Raw genomic sequence first — 13,610 nt, 5'->3', positions numbered from 1 at the left:
TTGCGGACGTATTAGGTAATATTAGTCAAAAATTTGATTTCCCCTTTTCATTACAAATATCATATGCAAATATCTTTAGAGGGTCGAACAGTTGACCCATTTATGCTCGGGGGAACATAATCTTTAACAGTTATCGGTGCCTAATCGTCGAACACAGTTGTCGACGATGGTTATGTTAGTTTTGTAACACGAGCTAATATATTGGTCCAATATACAGCATATAACATTAGATAAATTCATATTATAAAATGTGCTTTATTAGTGGGATAAATCAGACATATACAGATATGTGACAAGCGACATTGTAATATTATATGTTGACAGTGGTGTTGATAGGGTGGGGGAATACAACTATGATATGTTCTTATTCATAATAATTTCATGAATATGCTAGGACACGAATAAACCAAAACGGATCATTGTTCGAATTGCTCTGAGTCTCGTCAATTCTCAGAGGGGCGAGGAATATCGTCCATTCACTGTTATGATTAATGGCCATCCATTGTAATAAAATGGCGATTTATAATTCAGACAATCACCCTTATAAGCAACCATTATCTAATATCCTTTAATTTTCTGACATTTGACAGAATCTGGTTGACTACAAATTACAATTAGTCCTAGAAATTATTTCAGAGACTCGTCTTTATGAGATCTAAATAATGATACGTGTAACAATTATATAGAGTGTAAAGATGTTCATCATTGACTGTGATAATCCCGTGTGGTTACTTATACTACTGTCGAGCTACAACACTTACTTAATTTATTCTTGTTAATTGTAATGTTATGGTATTCTTCTGGTAAATTTACATATGAAAGGAAATCCAAGCAGGACTGTTTATTGCGACCTAAAATAGCAGTGCAATACAATACAGCCAAGCATGTGTCAATACGTTTTGAAATGAATCGCAAAATCAAAGAAAAACCTATGATTAAGTTTCTGTAGACAAATATATATTTGGCATATATTCATAAATTTCTCTGATTAATTTTTGGAATTAGAATCCAAAAGAAAATAAAAATAGCACAACAGAAAATGAAAGTAGAATAAAATAACGGTACTCAAGATTTCGTAATGTGTCAGGCCTATTGAGGATGATCAGGATTGTAATAATATAGATATATCGATTTTGCCAGTTCTAATTCAAATTTCTAACTTCAGAACGGAAGCTACTTTGATTTAGTTGCAACTTGTTAGTTGTATTTGTCCTTCAATGTGCATTGTACAAATGGATTGCTACAAAAGCCGATATGAACATTTCCTTTGATTTTGCAAATTATGTTAACTCCGCATGATGTTTTCGGTGTATATAAACCGTATCTGGTTATATTTGGTAAATATTGATGGCGCCATATTGGTTTCACTTGTGGTGTTTTTATCTCTAATGAATGTAAATTGTTTCAGTATGGGTACAAACTTCATTTAGTCAGACACAGAACTCAAAATTAAGATCCGTGATGTAATTTTACATACAAGAGATAAAAATATATTGATGCCGTAATGTTCATTGTCCATCTCTGGGGCTTTGATTTGGCTAACAGTCGCTGCTAGTCACAGCAGATACATTTTTGAAAAGAACAGAAGGTTTACCGCAAATTTCTGCAAGATTCCCGAAGATTGATTAAACTACCATCTGAAGTTATAATTCGATTACAATGACTAATCTGTCTGTTCATGTAACATTTACAATGTATAAAACAGTTGTTAGATGATTTCAGTATCTCCCTACCATGTCTCCTAACGGATATACGCCGTGGGGAAAATGTGGTCTGGACAGCTATGTTTCCACCTATGCGTCGTTCGTTTACGTGCACCTCAATTAGAAAAACGTCTGGATATCGTTTTTGCAAGAAAAGACGCGTTTTCTTTGTCCAAAATTTGACTACTTTGTAAGTTGCATTATTTCAAAATCCATAAGACATATATTTGCACCCTCTAATCAAATTAAGCTAGTCCACCCGAGTTCTATGCCCAGTGTCAATTGTCGACTTTTTATTTGTCAATATGCATTATGTTTTATTTTAACTTTTGCAGAACGAAAGCTTATGAATCAATTGATTTAGATGAAGTATTTACGGTGGCTGTATTATTTGAAGAGATGATGAATTTCACTGGATAAAAAATTGGCATTTCGCAGTTAGCGGAGTTGCGAATGAACATAAAAACATTGATTTTAAAGCTTTGACATTTGTACTTAGAGATATTAAACCGACAAATACAGTGTTTTAAGCATTCAATACTGTTCAATATATTCCTCTATAATACTTGGCGATAGTTTCCATTAGACCAAATTACAATCTGATTAAAATCAGATGTTAATTCCGTTTCATTTCAATTTTTTATGTTGTACAACATTACATTAAGATCTGACATATTTCAGTTGAAACTGGCATTCCAAGTATATTATTATATCATGTAGATTGTACTTGAGTTGGTGAAGCCGTAGGCATTTTTGGAAAAGCGTCGCCCCCAATAAGAAGAAATATAACAACAAGGTGAGTAGCGCTTGGAAGCCAAAAATCAGAACAAAACCCTGAGCGAAATTGTAATGGAAATGTAAATTTGATTGATATGTTTCTATAACCTTTCAAAATCAAATTAGTTTACACTTCAAAACTTTACAAAACTATTTCATGGTAAGTTAGCATTGCATTACAATTGGTATTTACATAGCCGTATAGAAAATATATAAAGCGAAGATATACCAATACACCATTTATCCATTAGAACATAAAACTGATTTATGCGTTTCTCTATGTGCATATTGGTTGGACAAACTGCTTTTATTCTCTGAAGCGCAGTTTTATTAAATCCAAAGCATTTGTTATTGTCGACCAGATACATGCTTTCAAATACAGGTTTGATAATTTCGTTAATCGCAACGGAATGATAATTGCTGTTAGGAAAGGTAGAAAAAAAGGTTTGTTTGAATCATATGCCATGAATCGCCTTTGGCGGTATAAACATTTATTATACAGACAGTCGCCGAATCGACTATTATATTCAGATAATGACCATCGCCATTACAATTAGATTGTGATTAAAAATATTTGTATACAACTGATAAACTTATATCTTCTCTCATGCCATATTGATCTAAACAGATATGTTGGTGGCTCTCGTCTGTAAAATTACATCCATACTGTTGAATACAACGTTATTTGATTCAGTGCTAATCTATTAATTTCCCATACTACACAATTAACTTATACATACACACACATCGTAAAATGAATGAAATTTTATTGTGCTTCTAATACTAGATTGATTGTCCACTGAAAAACAAATATATGGTGTATTATGGAGTGCAGATAAAGACCAAAAAATCGTACGTAAACGAAAGAGAAAACGCTTTTATTGCCGTCTTATATCTTATTGAGTGGTAACTTTTCAATCTCGTCTAATACACCATATTACATTCATTATTCATCAGTGTCTCACTTTCCAAAATATTTTTGTGGCAATTGTGATGAAACATGACCAGGGGAAAAGGCAAAAAAGGCTAAGCCAAGCTGGCAGAAATTAAAAATCTCCATACCAAATAGTTCTGACGGTACTGAACCCTAGCGAAGACAGCAAGTGCATGTTTCCTTCTGCTGCTTAAACAGCTGAAACTACAGTGTCCCAAAATCAAAAACTGCACCATAAATCGCCTTAAAAACCACCATGTGCGATGTGAAAATCAATGACACACCCTTCTTCCTACGTAGATGAATTCCCATTGGAACAAGCACCCCAGTGGGTTGGTGGATAGACTTACCTCTGAAAAATCTCCAAACAGAAGGCAGTTCAAAACGATAAATTTATACGAGTAAGAAAACAGAACGTAAAAAAAAAGATTTCCGAATTCCTTACACAGATTATCATTATATGCTACTATGTGCCCTTTTGGTATATATTGTGCCCCCTCACTATCAGTTTGTTTCCACGGCCTGTCTACAGACTCAGATGCTTTATTCATAAACTGGTGAAAACCAGTGACAGGTCAATTACGGTATACTGACTATAAAGACACCGAGTCAATCAAGCAACAATAATATGAACTTTAAATCAATTATAAAACAGATCTTTTTATAAAAACAAAATTCATGGCACGTTTATTGTTTTTATTCTTCAGATTAGATGCTTTAGCGATCATCAGATTGAACATCAAAAAATGTACCTTGGCATTCTTTCATTTAATAGAACTTAAACGCCATAATGTCGTTTTATTAGTAATTCACGAATACGAATTACCCATGTTGAGGTCTATTTATTCGACAGAAAAGTAGGACGTTAAGGCCCATTTCGTTTTTTCTATTTTGGTTTCGATTCCCCGGTTGTACGTGACAAGGAAATTGAAATAAAATTGAACCATGTGTTAGTCCCGAAATGACCTAGATTGCGCCGAGTGGACGTTAAACCCCATCCCTCTCTCCCCCTCACTCCCTCTCCTCTCTCTCTCTCTCTCTCTCTCTCTATTCGAATTCACAGTTCTTTGGCAATTTCTGAGCTTGTTTTAATATTCTGATTTTTCATTTTGTTTTGTTTGCTATTTGGAGTGGGTGGTGCCGTGCTCTTGTACTTAATAAAACGATATATAATACACTATTATCATCGTAGTCGTCTTAACGATATCAATTAGACATTTACCCCATTATTACCAACCGCTCATCATTCATTCATTATTTACACAAATAAATATGACATATCCCTGCTTGATGCCAGAGGGTAAAGAGCGGTTTATATATTGAGCTTCCAAACAACAGATTTATCAAAATCTCTTTATAATATAAATATATCTATAGCCTAAAACTAACAAACAATCCTAATAGGCTAATCGTCGTCCTATACCCGTTTTTATACAAATGTTGACGTCAAAACTGATTACCAATATACTGTTTCTATACAACTAGCCTTTTAGCGCATTGGTGACCTTTTTGTTAATCAGTGTCCTCGTGAATTATCAAAGATGTGGAATTTACAAGGAAGGCTGTAACGGTTCCATATGTTGTACCTATAGCGGGTAGAGAATTTTATTGAACACCCAATCGGATTAAAATTTAATCAAAAATTGCTATCACCACGGTTCTAAATAGCTGTTTTCAGAAAGATATAGATAGTTCTACGTCAGTGCATGTACAATAACCACCGGGCTTTACTTCAATCCAACTTAAGATTAAAAACTTCTTATTAAGAATGAAAGCAACTTAAAGCCTACTTTCCCGGTTTTCTAACAATTATATATTTCATACTGGATTCAAATCATCGATCTTTCAGTTCTTGTGAAAAAATAAAATCGGGGCTCGCAACACGACACAATCAAAACATACGTCACTCATTTCAGTAATATCAAAGATATCTTAGGATAAAAAAAAATCTTCAAGCAGTTTTATTACTATACATCTGAAGTAAAGGAAAATAGAATGGGTAAACGTCTCGACAACAAATTTACCACAAAATCCTATGAAGGATATAGAAAGAACAGTCGTTCCCAGCTAATAGTGAAAAACCAAAATCTATAAACGATATAGGAAGTACATAAAAGACGGTCATACCCGTTAGTCAAAAACGAAATCCTGTTTACGCAATACAAATTTATTATGATACTAGAAGAATGCCCGGCTTCGCTCGGGTGTCATAACCCCGAAACCGGAAGTGGTAGACTAACGCCACCTGGCCTATGTTACTCCCCGGTCCGAGCTACCCCTATACCCAAAATTTCAGACTCGGGCAGACCTAATGTAGCCGCCAACCCCGAACAGACAGACAATCGACAGTCACAAATATTAGTATAGATAATGTAAAATTGGGCAAAGTTTGAAAAAAAACCCGATTGTTTCTTTGTTGTAAATGGCTCTATTGGGTCCGGGATATGTCACTGTTCTGGCAACATGGCAGCCAGGACCCTCTGAGAGGCATTTTATTATGAGTGCCAAGTTTATTTCGGATCCCGTCCGCTTCTCTATTAATAATCCTTTAATTGGCCATACTATAGTACACGTCTCAGTATAGTTCCATGACTTCCTCATTAAATCCCCATTAACTCATACTCATGCAGTGATACTTTTCTGATAGCAAATAATGTTATTCGTTATACCTGTAAATTTTGAGAAATATCACATGGGATTATGCATCATAATTTCAACGAATTGTGGATATGTAAAACTGCGGGCGCACACAAAATGTCATAATGTGCCCATTTGAACTACGAGTTACTCGCTGCAGCCCCTCACACATGCCGCGATCGCAGCAGCAGTCCACTTAAGTAATATGAAAACGTATATCGACAAGAATAACTCTTTCAGGCGAATATATCCGGTTTAACATTTTATTTAATTGTTGGTGCTGGTTTGATCTCAATATGATGACCGATAAAAGCAAGATTTAATAGTACCAATATCTATAATTAATACCATTAATACGTTATAAAACACTAGGACAATACTGTTAGTGGAATACAGGCGACATGATGACTAGTAACACCGTGCTGAGTGTTTACCCTTGCGACTTGGCTAAATAGCTCGAACCTTAATAGCCAAGGCAGAGAACCACAAAATCGAATTTCGTTCTACATTTGTCAAACTAACATCTACAGAACATGTGATGGCTACACTATATCAACACAGGAAATCTTTTTTTTTTGCTTCTTCATTCTATCAAGCACTATCAATGGACATTGAATGTAGGGCTTAACCCAATAACTATTGCATATTTAATGGTGGTTAAATGAAATAGGCAGACCGGTTAACAGTACATGAAACAAGTCGCGAAAGAACAAATGTTTTAAAAATCACATTAGAAAAAGTTAGCGATGGTGTTATATAGAACATGCTGACATTCTGAATGGTAGTTTTAAACAATATTTTATTCATTTGAAAATCAAGGCCTATGTAAGTTTTTTCCTAAGGATATAGAAGAAAGCAAAAAATATATACATTAGATAAGACATAATATTTTGTAAAACCGAACATTTACAAATTGGTATGGAAATGATATATGATTACAAACGATGTATAAGAGTAGTATAAGTGTTTGAAACGTAAGAGTAGTCCGACCTTGCTCTATAGTGGGGTTCAGGTGGACATTGGAACAAATGAGTAGTCACTCCAAGTTATCGAGTTCACCCACAGCTAATGATCGTAGCATAAAAGCGAATTGTTGAATTTTAACTGTAAACATCCGTTTTTGTAGTTTTTATTCTAAATAATCATTTTATCATTTTTTATTTTCAAATTTCTATCTTAGGGCATGCACCATTAGATAGATCACTGCAGACAGAATGACTGAAATTTGCACTAATGACGTTAACTGATAAAGTCTTTGCGTGTGAAATGTGCTAAAATAGTACGCCAATTTGGTTTGTAACATTGCAATTACAATGTGCTTGATTGTCATTCAACAAGATCTCTATTTATTGCTCTATATACAATCGATGGCGGATGTTGAATGGAGCCGATTTAAGGAGTTTATCTTAAAGACTATATGAACTCAAGACAGACGTCTGTTGAGAAGTAGACAAAAACACGTTTATATGATACTACCGGTCTTCTAATGTCATTTAAGAAAAATCAAACTTCGGCATTGTGCGATTCCGATCTAACATTTCATGTAATTGAAGTAAATTTAAGCTCTGACCAAATCTCTTAAAGCTTACATTAACTTTCCTATACGTCAGTCTGTCTGACAAATTCAATGCTTTGTATCATCCTTTATAAATTTGACAAAGTTCCAAGACTCTAAAAGTAGTAAGGAATTCCATAAATACGACATATCTGAACGATCATAGTATGTAATGTATTTCGACGGCGTCGCTGTTTCATGTTTTAACTACAGAAATACCCTCTCAATGTCCTAGCTCCGGATTTTATTTTAAAACCAATTATTTCTGTTTCCTTAAATACCTTTCGGAAGTAGCCTAAAATAAGCCAATTATTCGTATTTTTATAATAAACCAGAAAAGATTGAGAAATAAAGAATGAATTATTGATACCATTTAGATGCGCTTCTATAATTACATATACATCCACGCTTTTCTCTCTTGTTCGTCGATTTCTTAAGTTAACTCTTAAAGATAGATTTCCACGAAAATATTTATAGGGTAGTTATTTCCAATAAAAGTATGGCAAATTTGGTATATATGGAAAGTAGAGACGCCCAATCTTACTAGAAAGGCACTGGATTCCCCGAAAAACACCCTTGGGGCAAGCAGTAGGCAAAAATGCCAGGGTATCAATCACTGTCAACCCAGCCGTTTATTGTCTGCCAGCTTGACTTAGGGGCCACTCGTTATTTCTTGATCGAATGGTTATCCTTTGTGGAAACAGTTGGGGGTTTAAACGGTCAAAAGAATCTGCGATAAACGACGGAAAAGGAGGTTGGAAGAAGATAACCCAAGAATTCCCTTATAGGCTTGGATATGTATGGTAAATGAACAACAATTTACGACGAATACAATCTTTACCCCCCCCCCCATTCAATCAAGCTACATGACAAACAAGTGTTCTTGAAAAACATTTCAACGGCATAAGGTGTTTTTTTCCAATTAAAATGTTTTGAGAGTGATTTGAAGCAGAGGTTTGATAGATAAATTAGTTTTAATGTGTTTTAGGAGAAATATATCACCAAATCACAGTTTGTACTTGCGAAGGCATCTTTAAAGATACAAGTGTTAAATCTGCCTATTACAGGTCTTTATTCTGGCTTCAAATGTAAATGTTATACAAACTATGTTTTAGACATTTATTCAAATAACAAGCCTATAATCAACTCGCTAGATTATCGGATGGCTGAGATTTAAATGGATTATAACACCAACGAGATTTAAAAATTTAACGATAACGTGGATAATCGATAAACTTCGCTCAGGATAAAGTAATTTGAGTAAAATTTTCAATATATTTATGAACCATTATAGCAAGAAGGGCGAGATCTTTATCTAATTCTTATATCTTAAGCAATAAGTACACCCCAATTTCTAAATGAGACTATAGAAAGTTTAATCTGCACACAGTTCATTACTAAGCCAGTATGTTTCCTCAGCAATTTGATTTAAAGGGTGTATGGCTCTATTCCTTGGAATCTTAAAATGGGTCTATAAACACATATTAATGTAATGTATGCTTATATAAAGTTATTTATATTCAATTTTTTTTTATTTCCAATCATTGTGTTCGGTGAAATACGTGAATAATCCAAATTAATAAACGACAGTCGTTTATGACTGCTTTGTCCATTCTACATGTTTTTGTATTATTATTTTGTCGTTTGTGAATCAGCCATTACTAATTACTTCTGTATTGTCTTGTAGGATATGTTTTTCTTTGTTCATTACTAATGGCACCCGAAACCATAGAAATACAAGACTCGTGTACTGATTTTAAAATGTTCATAATGTCTTAATTATTGGATATTAGAATCCCATATTTTCACAGCAAGATAACAACCTCAATATTGATTGAAATGGACCAATATTGAATTTTAATTCGTATAAGCTCCTTTTAATGTCTTTTCAACTCTTGAGATAAACAGGTAATCAGTTCTTTTTATTTCTATGGTTACGCGTACAATTTGCAGGTACGAGATGCCCGAAGAGCGTCATTTCCGTCCGGCTACCCTTCTTCGATTTCCAACTCTCGAGTAATCTTTTCGGAAGGACAAAGCACATAAATATTGCAGATGCCACCCAGGACAGGTAATTCCCTCGCTTTAAAAATCCCGATGGTTCTTCCCGACCCAAGCCCAGATTCAAACTCGTAACCTTCTAGTCGGCTATCCAGTATCCATTACCCCCCCCCCCCCCATGTCATCTGAAATCATTTAAATGCCTTGAAATTTTTTAAAATTTCACGCGGATATGGAAATTAAATGCACTTTTTAACAGGGTATATTTCCAGATATCACAGTGTACCTTTAATTGATACAAGTAGATCTAACCGATAATATCACAGTGGTTTGTTCTCACTTTCCCAGCAGATTAACCCTACTAATTAAGTGAAATAGGGATTAGTTATAGATTAGTGAGTTATACTCTGTTTTAATTATTGCATGAACAGTTCAATTTAACCTATGACATGTATGGTCGAAGGTGTAGATATAAGTTTATGGAACCATTTCTACACTGAAGGTGCAAGAACAACCAAAAATATGTTGAAAGTTGGCATTCAAAGTTAAAGAAAGTATCGTCAAACCACCCGAATATTTTTAGATTCATAGAACTACGTCAAAACAGGGTTTCACAGAGATACAAATTTTACAATATGGAAATGGAGGCGTTTCAGTCCAAAGAAAAGAAAATACATAGAATTAATCAGAAGAATACATGATGAAAAACAAAGATTATGAACTGGTTTGACGACTTTATATGAATATGGAAATTCGATATCACATTAAGTCGGATTTTAAATATACATGTACAATACTAAATTTGTTAATAAAATAACTTGTATGTAAAGTAGTTAATATTGATATGAAAAATATATATGTACATGCTAAATTTGTTAATAAAATAACTTTTATGTAAAGTGGTTAATATTGATATGAAAAAGACTATAGTTTTAACACAATTGTTACCCTAATTAGTACTGGTCCAATGATTTTACCTGGAAAACAATAGCTGCTGGGAAAGTGAGAACACCCCATCACAGTGTACCTTTAATTGATACTAGTAGACCTAACCGATAATGTGGCATCATCTTCCAAACAAAACACAGAATAAAGACAATCCAAAGTGAGTGACAAGGCATTAACTACGACATCAATAAATGACGACATACCGGAATAAACCGAATGTAAAGAAGAACTGCCAGCTACGCTAACACAGGACATTTCTCCGGCAGATAAGCCCAGTAAAAAGAGGTATATAAATGGCACATTTGCTTCATCGGAATTTGGAGAGATTCGGCTCAAAACAGTGAGCCGTTCAGAAATGATTTTTTAAAATGGCTTAATTGATTTGTCAACTAAACAAAAAGAAGAAATCTTGACGATTGACTTGATAAACGTATCATCGATAGGCTAGTTGATAGGGTTAACAAGACGATGTATAGGTGTCCGTTTAAAACAGCCGAATTGAGGCATATGCTAAATAAGTTACTGCTTATTACCCCACAATTCAAAGGATTTTATGTGGTCCTTTGTGGCATATTTATAGACCTAGTTCTGTTATTACTTTTTTTGTGATGACCCAAGGTCCTGATTTGAAACCGACCTTTGTGGGGCTTTCGGTTGTAACACTTTAACTAATTAGTTTATGTAGCTTAAGGTCGCTGATCTAAATCCAGCACCACATGAATAGTGATCATCTAATACGGTTATCCAGACGTTACTATAGAAGCCAATTTAGAAAATAGTTGCCAATGACGCGAATACAGATCACCTGTAAAGCAAGGGACCAGGATGAATGTAAGAGTCTTTTATATAGAATTAACCAATTACATAAGTGGGTCTTTGAGAAAAAGTAAGGAAGAATCATGTTAGGTGGATTCAGCTCTTGAAACATGTAATAGTTTACACGCTTAAATAAACACAATTAGTTTTTGTGTTGTTCTGTAAATATAGTTTATTGATCAACACAAAGGTAGGGAAAAAACAGTTCAGAGCATATTCCTTTTTTTTCTTCATGAAACTGCGTAAAACAGCTAGACAATGTGTTAAAATTAGTAACGATTGGCGCCCCGTCTACTATTATACACCTACACATAATGGGAGCACTTCCCATTTGTTTCAAGATTCGAAACGTCGTGACATCTAATGACAGTTCTCTACTGAAATTCGATATAGGGTTATCAAAAAACCTTGTTTACTTTGAAGAGGCGGCAATCAATGAATAAGAGTAATTTCGATTTGACTATTAAAGTACATCGTATGTATTAATCTGTGTGCCAGATCGTCGATAGAATATGGGATACTGCCCCCTCGAACACAAGAACAGTCAATTGTTTTCCATATGTGTTTAAAAACGACGAATTGTATAGAATCGTGTATTTGTAGAAAAATTTATATCATGTTAATTGTGCTTTCAAGAAAAACAAATCGCATACTGTAGATTAAGGACTATGAACGAATATTCAAATCAAATCCGCAACTGTCCCTCTTATTGGAAAATGAATGATTTGAAACTCCACAAGCTATAGATGTTATTAATTTGAAGCAAATAATGTTTATGTTTCTTTTCGATAAGTAAGTACATTAGAGTTATGCGCGCCGACCAGAAAAAAATGTTAGTTGATATCTTAGACTTTCTAAGAATTAATTTGTTTTTTTATGTATATTTAATTTCTCTTTTGTTTTCTGGGGAAACATGCGAATACTCGGTAACCAGCAACAGAGCATTCGATAGAAACGTCCACCACGCTAAACAGAAAGAATCTGGTTGTGTATGGTGATATTTTACAGCGTCTTTACCTACACGTCTAACAGTTTTAACCACATAACTATAAGCTGTTGCATCGTTATGCGCACTCCCGGGCGCATTGAAAGATGGGAAAGGATACAATCCGAACAAAAATTATCAATAACGATTGGCGGTGTTTTTGTAGCGGCCATAGAGACGAAATATCAAAATGCAACTAGACTATATTACACTTCAGTTTATAATTTAAACGAATTTGATGTTTGGCAAGGGATCAGAAACAGCGAAGTTGGCGTATTTTATATCAAAAACCACTTTTATCTGTTAGCTTACACGTATAACAAAAAGCCCAAAGGATCGTATCCTCTTTTAGTTGTTATGTCGAGGTGTGAGTTGATGCCGGATTTTGAAAGATCATTAAGTAAAAAAATGTCCAGAATTGAATATAAATAAAGTTATCAAGTTTATCCTTTACGCGCACCCATCAAATTTTGATACATAAAAAAGTATGAATGACATGTGAGCATTGTTCAATGAAAATAAAATCTTTCCTTAAATTGCATATTTCTATAAAATAATAAGAATACATACCATTGCCTCTGTTCCTACTGCAAAAACTAAAAAACATAATGTTAATTTCACTGGTGATTGTTCCATTGTCTTTTAAAACTTAAAGAATAGTTTCCCCGATTACTTAACAGTTAGTTCCCTTCACCGCGCTCTTCTACCAGTCTGGAATAAAATCGTCTTTATCAGCTCGCTAATGGACGATCATGAAATCAATGCGGATAGTTATAGCATTTCTCCACCTACCTATACGCTTGTCCCACCTCTGTTTATTATCATTCAACCCTCCATTCTAATGTTACTATGGATATGAAGAGAAATGGGCGTGTCAATAAGGAATTCTGTCCACATACAATACACCAATTTTACCAATATATTCGGTTCTTAATAGAAACCACAATTCCACATTATTTTTATTAAGTTTGTTTATGTGCATGAACATAATTATATATCAATACGGTATTGGTGAGAATATCTACAGTTAATCAGTTATGTGTATCTTTTAATACAAATATTGACATACACTGTATAATAGACACCCCGATATAAAGATGAATTGGTTAATACCCAATTAAATCTGTCAATGATTCGTTGTTGCTAATTGCTGAGCTTTAAAATCTAGGGATCGTTTATTTCGGGCTAGTTGGGGAGATTGGAAATTCCCACATGCAAAGTTAGACACATCAGGGTTTAACCCCCCCCTACCCC

At 34.3% G+C, this 13,610-nt stretch overlaps 1 long non-coding RNA gene across 1 annotated transcript in view; it reads right to left on the bottom strand.

The window, feature by feature from the left end:
* LOC126827943 (uncharacterized) overlaps positions 1-13,131 on the bottom strand; it is a 36,739-nt gene extending 23,608 nt beyond the window's left edge. The window contains exon 1 of the long non-coding RNA XR_007682897.2: positions 12,927-13,131. This is a non-coding gene — a long non-coding RNA (uncharacterized LOC126827943). The remainder of the gene's footprint in view (positions 1-12,926) is intronic.
* Between the last annotated feature and the right edge of the window lie 479 nt (positions 13,132-13,610).

This window comes from Patella vulgata, chromosome 7 (genome assembly GCF_932274485.2).
Source record: "Patella vulgata chromosome 7, xgPatVulg1.2, whole genome shotgun sequence".
Classification (NCBI taxonomy): domain Eukaryota; kingdom Metazoa; phylum Mollusca; class Gastropoda; family Patellidae; genus Patella; species Patella vulgata.
The sequence above is the reverse complement of the archived record's forward strand: the minus strand, read 5'-3'. Positions and strand labels throughout refer to the sequence as shown.